The following is a 7350-nucleotide window of genomic DNA, read 5'->3' as shown; positions in this document are numbered from 1 at the left end:
GGGTGGCAGTGATGGCATGGACTGTGATCATGAGTCCTTCCACGATGCCAAAATTGTCATGGATGACCTTGGCCAGGGGGGCTAAGCAGTTAGTGGTGCAGGGGGCATTGTTGACAATCTTGAGGGAGTTGTCATACTTCTCGTGGTTCATGCCCATCACAAACATGGGGGCATCAGCAGAAGGGGCAGAAATGATCACCCTTTTGGCACCGTCCTTCAAGTGAGCCCCAGCCTTCTCTACGGTGGTGTAGACACTAGTGGACTCTACGACATACTCAGCACCGGCCTCAGCCCACTAGATGTTGGCGGGATCTCGCTCCTGGAAGATGGAGATGGCCTTCCCATTGACGATAAGCTTCCCATTCTCAGCCTTGACAGTGCCATTGACCTTGCCGTGGGTGGAATCATACTGGAACATGTAGACCATGTAGTTCAGATCAATGAAGGGGTCATTGATGGCAACAATTTCCACTTTGCCAGAATTGAAAGCAGCCCTAGTGACCAGGCGCCCCACGCGGCCAAATCCGTTCACTCCGACCTTTACCATTGTGTTTCTGGATGCGGCTGGGACTGCACAGGAATGGGACAGGTGCTGCCTGTCGTACGAGGAGGAGCAGAGAGCCGCAATTTTTATCTTTAATGGTGCTTCATACAAAATGTTATTTAGAATGATATGAATAAAAGTTGAATGCATTTTAGCACTCACATTCCCAGCTGACTTTAGGATTACTGGAAGTATTTTCCAGAGCAATGAACAGAAACTATAAATTCTTGTCTTCTGTAGAAAGTGGCAACATTTTAAAAATGCTGGTTTTCTTGCTGTTGTTGTTGTTCTGATCTAAGTGGTCTTCTCATAACTAAGAGTCTTGTTGTGGTTTGATGACATTCCCTCCCCCCCCCCACCACCTCGACCTCACAAATAAGTCAGGTCAAAAGTAAGAACGACGCCACCCTTTTTATTTCACGTATATTGGAGCAATTACATGCTATTTCAGTCAGGTGACCAGTAAAATGAACTGGTATAAAACATTTACATGGAAACATTACTATACTAAAATATAAGCTTTATTCACTTAACACATATGTGAAAACTTAATATGTCTAAGACATATTGCTATGTTGTGTTAGTCTGCATAGACTAGAGAAATAAATCCATGGACACACATATGTGTATAAGAAAGAGATTTGTATACAAGAGCAATTGAATATTGAGAAAACATCCCAGCCCAGTCCAGATCAAGTCCCTATGTCTGACATTACCCCATATGTCCGACAGCAATCCATAAAGTCCTCTTCAGACTCACAAAACTCATGCAATGATGCCAAATGCAGGACGATCACAGGCCAGTGGGTAGTAAGTTTTTGGATCCCGTGGCACTGTAAGCATCGCAGCACTGGGAGGGGTCTCTCTGTGGTTTCTCCAGCTTCAGAGGTCTGGTTGCATCCATATGTGGCTAGTTTTCTGCAATGTCTCCCAAGGAGTAGCAGAGAGAGAGAGAGAGAGAGAGAGAGAGAGAGAGAGAGAGGTGTCTTCCGCCTCCAAGGAGGAAGTACCAGATTTCCCAGAATTCTCAGGAGAAGGCCATGCCCACACAGAAGTCTCATTGGCTATCTCCAGATTGACAGCCTAGACTGCACTCCTACACTCTTAATCCTTAAATTGACACCAGATTAGGTGACTACCACATATGTCTATTGACATTAAAAAAAATTCCTTTGGCATTTTTTTTAGCCTTTTATGTTCTACAATTGTTTCACTTGTTCATTGTCTTACTTAATATTGTCCAACATGGAGCACTGTCAGGTTGACTGCTAACCATAAATCAACAGTTCACACCCATGAGTTTACCCATAGCCATGGAAGACATAGGAGGTGCTCTGCTCCTTTAGAGAGTTGCGAAGTCTAGAAACCCCTGGCCGGGTTGCTCTGGGTTAGAAGGAACAGGCTCCCTGACTAAAATTAGGGTTTGGGTTCAGCTATTGATCAACATTGAATGTGACCTTTGTTTCTCTTTGTTGTTATTTTAAAGCATTTGCTACAGGTCTCCAAATAATTTGAAATTGCTAATGTGGTGTGCATGCACACACACATACACACGTGCCTGAGCACAAACAAGCACCCACACGTATTGATGGGAAACCGATCATCTTTTGCTAATTGTTTCTAAGTTGGCAGCAGTGAACATTCACAAATTCCTATTTTTATTAATATGCTAATCTTTTAAATACTGAGAAAAACAGTAACCTAAATAACCTTGGGGCATCCCATTTGAAACAACTTAGATAAAAGTGCCTTTTTTTTCCCCCTCCAGAGAGGACCAATAAGTTCAATTTTGCTAGTAGCTGTAGGGAAGAGTGGTGATTAGAAAGCATCGTGAATTTCAATTTCTGTTGTGCTTTCTGTAGGAAGCGGGAGTGAGAGGCTCAATGTTGCAAGTTCAGTAGGTTAGTTTTTGAGAGAATAAACAGGCTTAAAGAAAAGGGGGAGCCAAAGAGACATGCAGACCCACAGCGCTGATTTGGGTCTTGCCCAGTTTTATGCCTAAGGAAGCTGGTAGGGCCCTTGACATGATTTGAATCATAGAGTGAATTTTGAACTCCAGTCTCCCATATCCCTTCAATCACCGATTCTGTCTGCAAGGAGGCAGTCTCCATCTTTAGGAAGCAGGGCTGTTTACTGATGTAAATCTGTATTGTCACAAAGAGGGAGGTAAAGATGGAGGGAGAAAGAGACGCCTGGGGCAGGGTCATTCTCTGACCCCAGGCAATCCTCCTTCCCCACAGAATGGTCTCAGGAACAAGTGCAGGCGCATGCAAACACGCTGCCCGGTCCTCTCAGCAAAGGGGCCTCCTGCCTTTTGAAGAGGCTCTAGTGGGTGCAGGCCTCACTGGCACTGCCTGCCGCTCTCAGGCTGCGTGCGTTTAGAGCCGAAGAGCTCCTTTCCACACACATCAAACTCCTCTCTCTACTTTACACTTCAAGAACCTAGGAAGCTTCAGGGGAAATAAGGATGCAGGATTTTTTTTTCTCCCTCCATTTTGATGAGTATTTGCTTTCCCTATCGAATGTGCTGAAGCGCCTTGAAGATTGGCTTGCGGCTTTCAGTAAACAGGGCTCTCAGAAGGAGAGGGTAGGCTGTATCTTCTGAGAGAAGCTGCAACAGGAGACAAAACTGTAAGCAGCCCTGGACGGAGGCCCTCCAATGAGGTTCTCCTTCCCTGGCTCAAATAGACCTGCCAGGTAAATGAGAGTGAGGGGCTGGAGGTACAGAGTGGCAGAGAATCAACCCCCAAAATCAAACACACTGCAATCTCATCTATGCCAACTCCCACCAGCCCCATAAAAAGCATGCTCACTGCAGTGGCTCCATTCTGGCTCATGGTGACTGATAGGGAGGTAGAACAGTCCCTTGGGGTTTCTGAGGCCACCAATCTTTACAGGAGCAGACCGCTTCATCTTTTTCCTGAGAAGTGGCTGGTTGGTTTAAACTGCTGACCCTGTGGTGAGCGCACCAATGCCTATGTTACCAGGGCTACCAGAGAGAGAAAATCAAAATGATGGGGCGTTGTCCTGGGCCTCATTTGCAGTACCTCATTGGGCCTTCCCTGCTTTTCTCACTGGGATCAGCAAGACCTCCTATTGGTAGACCCAGTCTCCCCTATGCACCCAAGGTGCCTTAGACACAAACAGCCCTTCCCTCTGACCGTTCACTCCCCCTTCACCTCTGCACCCAGCCAAACACACACCTACTTGCTCCAAGCCAGTGGGGAAGCTCACTCATAAGTGTGAACATTTGTCTTAAGGGCACTGCACACCCTGGCAGCCATGTAAAATTACTCAGCACCATCTCTGGTACTCAGTTGATGCCTACTTGGACTGGCAGCTCTGAGAGGTCCAGAGATTCAAGGAGATGTTAAGGCATTAAAGGAGTTTATAATGAAGAAATGGCACAGAGAGACAAATAATTACTGCAAAAAAAAAGGGTGCTGCGCTAGAGCTGGAGATATGCATAGTACACTTTGGAACTAGTGTAGAAACATCATGTATTGGAAAGAGTCCTGGTTGGATAGTGCTTATGCATCGGGATGCCAACTTCAATGTTGGCAGTTTGAAAGCACCCATCACTCCATGGGAGAAAGACCAGGCTTTTACTCCCGTAAGTTACAGTCGGTTTTTCAGTATATGAAACCCAGGACTGAGGAATCTCTAGAGAAGCCACTAGAATAAGGGTTACTAGGGAGTACGGTGGGGGAGATCATTGGGGAAAGGGAGCTGACTGATATAAAGGAGTTCAAGAAGGAAGAAAATGTTTTGAAACTGATTGTGGTAGTAATTGTAGAATACTGCTTGAAGTGATTGAACTATAGAATGATATGATGTCTGGATTAGTTCCTAATAAAGTGGCTTTGGGGAAAAAGTGATAGAAATAAAGACATTTAGAAAATAAAACAATGGCAACAACAAGAAAGAGAGTTACAGTCTCAGACACCCACTGGGATCGTTCTGTCCTGTCCTTGAAAGTTGCTGTGGGCTGACTCAGTGGCCTATGAAAGAGGGAGAGAAGTCCCGGAGTCGGGGTGGCATTGGGGCTAAAAAGGAGGGTCAGGAGTTTCTTTTCTTTTTTTGAAGCAGTTAGAGTTGTCCTAATGACATTCGAGGGGCTGACAATTGCTTTCCTGCTTCATTAGCTGTGAACTGCGTGGAGCAGCACACTGGCATAAAACGTAGTCCGCCATCTGAATCTTCTTCTAGATGAACAAAGCAGAAGCAGCACCCCAGACAGCTGGAGCTCCCATCTTGCCCCTCTTTCCATCCTCGCAATCACTTCTTTATATCAGACCGAGGCCGGTGAGAGAATGTCAGGCTCCTTCGGCAGGAGGTACTGAGGTAGAAAGGAACACCAGGAACTGTTTCCTGTGTGGGTCCCTTTTCCGTCTCTTTCTTTCTTTGTGTCTGGTAAGTTTATGTTTGGGCAATGAGCAGCAAGAACCTCAAACTTCGAGTTTCTCAGAATCCACATGAAAGAGCCCTGCACTGTGGATAATGTTTGGAGTTGTTTCTCCCTGGGATTATAGTCCTTTTCACGATGCTGATGCACAGATTTTAGCTATGTTCGTTCTGTAATGTTAGTTCTGAATGTTTTCATAATATTCCCCTGGCAGTTGGAAGCAGGGCAAGATTTATTTTAAAGGGAAAAAGAAGAGATCATTATTTCAGCCCCAGAGTCACAAGTAAAGAAAGGAAAGTTGGAAAGCGTAAAGGCAAATACTCCCCAATCAAACTCCAAACCACTTTGGGTTTTGCCCTGCTCCATTGATTTATCATTTCAATTACAGAAGAGATCTATTGTTACAAAGAACTGTTTTGTGTCTGCCTTCTGAAGGGAAGTAAAGGCAATTTAAGGCAATTTAATCTTTAAACTCTTTCATGTGTATACATATTTTTTCTATTGTTGAGCACTTTAGGAAATGGAGAACTTTACCTACAACTAGCTTCTTTTTTATCTTCAAATCATCTGGATGTGAACAGTTTGTTTTTCGTGAGAATCTCTCCTCTTCTCTACAGAAGCCTGATAATCATGCTTTACAGTGATAAGCAGGCCCTTCTCTCTTAAAAATTGTATGATTCTTAGAAGTCAAAAAGGCCTTTGGAACTTTCATCGGTGCTCTATGTGATTGCTGATGTTAGTTAACAATAATTTACCTGCACACTTGTTAAGGAGAGGTCCTCTTGTATATGTTTCTCCTAATACTACAAGACCCCCCCAAATGGCACCCCTCCCCAAAGAGATACATGTTTAAACATATTTTACAGATACTATTTCGGAGTAAAGCACAATATTCACATTTGATTTTTCTCAGGTAAATACACTAATGAAGAATAATACACTAATGAAGAATAATTACATCATCTAATAACAAAGATATAAATATAGTCTTAGAAACACGGGGCACTCAGTTCCACATAATTGCCCATGTTTTCTATGCTTTTCCAGTATTGGAAAAGTTGGAAATAGGAACTTCATGAGTCCTTTTCTGCTACTGAGGAAAGCCTTAAGGTATTGGCCTTAAGGGATGGGATTGTCCTTCAACATCAAGACTGAAAGTTTAAAAAATAATGGATAAGAAAATTTCACAATTAAATCTACACGTTTATATGAAAATTATTTGTGATATCATGTTGCGAGCCCCCCACCCCCCTTCAAATAGAAGAGAGAAAAATAAAACATTTAATCAAAGGCCACTAACCAAATAATTTCTGATCCATACCTAAAATACAAAATTCTATTGCCATCAAAATAAAATTTCCCTGGATCCTAAAAAAACATTAAACATAGAATTACCAAAGGATATAACAAATACACTCCCAGGTGTATACGCAAGACTTGAAAAGCCTGAACTGAAACAGATATCCGTATATACTTATTCATAATAACCCAAAGATAGGAACAATGTGTGGTAGTTATATAATCTGGTGTTAACTTGAGAAGGGGTGGGGTCTAGCCTGTCAATCAGGCTAGACTGTAGCTTGATGACCTCATTTGGAGATTCCATGGAGATAAATAGCTCACTGGAGGCCAGATACACACACACTCTCTGCTTGTCTCCCTGCAAGACATTCCTTTGACAAGCAACATGGAGCTACACTGATGGCAGCCAGAGCCTTGGAGTTAGAGGAGTCATATGGAGACCCATGCCAGCGCTAAGTTGCTTCCATTGCCACGGGATCCACAAGACTTTCCACCCTCCGCTGGTCTGTGATCTTCCTGTACTCGGTGTCATTGCATATGCTGCATAAGTCTGAAGAGGAATTTACAGACTGGTATCTGACATATGGGCTAATTTAAGACTTATGGACTTGACCTGGATTGGGCTGGGATGTTTTCTTAATGTACAATTGCTTATTGATATAAAATTCTGTCTTCCACACATTTGAGTGTCTCTGGATTTGTTTCTTTAGTCAATCTGGACTAACACACAATGCAAGTGCTCATCAACAGATGAATGGATAAACAAAATGTGGTACATGCATACACACTGGAATATAATTTATGAGAATTGAATAAAAATGTAATTTCTGATAAATAGAAACAAGGTCCTGGTACCTGGTACAGTAAGGATGAGCCCCCAAAGCATTATGCTGAGTTAATTAAGTCATAAAAAGGATGAATATGACTTTTGTAAGTAAACCCAGATAATAGTTGAATCCTGTGTTGTTCCAGTCCAAAAGGACAAACAAAGCTTCTTGGAAGAAGTCTGACCCGAGTGTTTCTTATAGGTAAAGATTGTGAGACTTCATCTTTCACACTTTGGACACATGGTCAGGAGGCACTAGAAAAGAACATTATG

This window comes from Echinops telfairi, unplaced genomic scaffold (genome assembly GCF_000313985.2).
Source record: "Echinops telfairi isolate 266 unplaced genomic scaffold, ASM31398v2 ScPeMD7_7400;HRSCAF=8409, whole genome shotgun sequence".
NCBI lineage: Eukaryota > Metazoa > Chordata > Mammalia > Afrosoricida > Tenrecidae > Echinops > Echinops telfairi.
Note: the sequence above shows the minus strand (reverse complement) of the source record.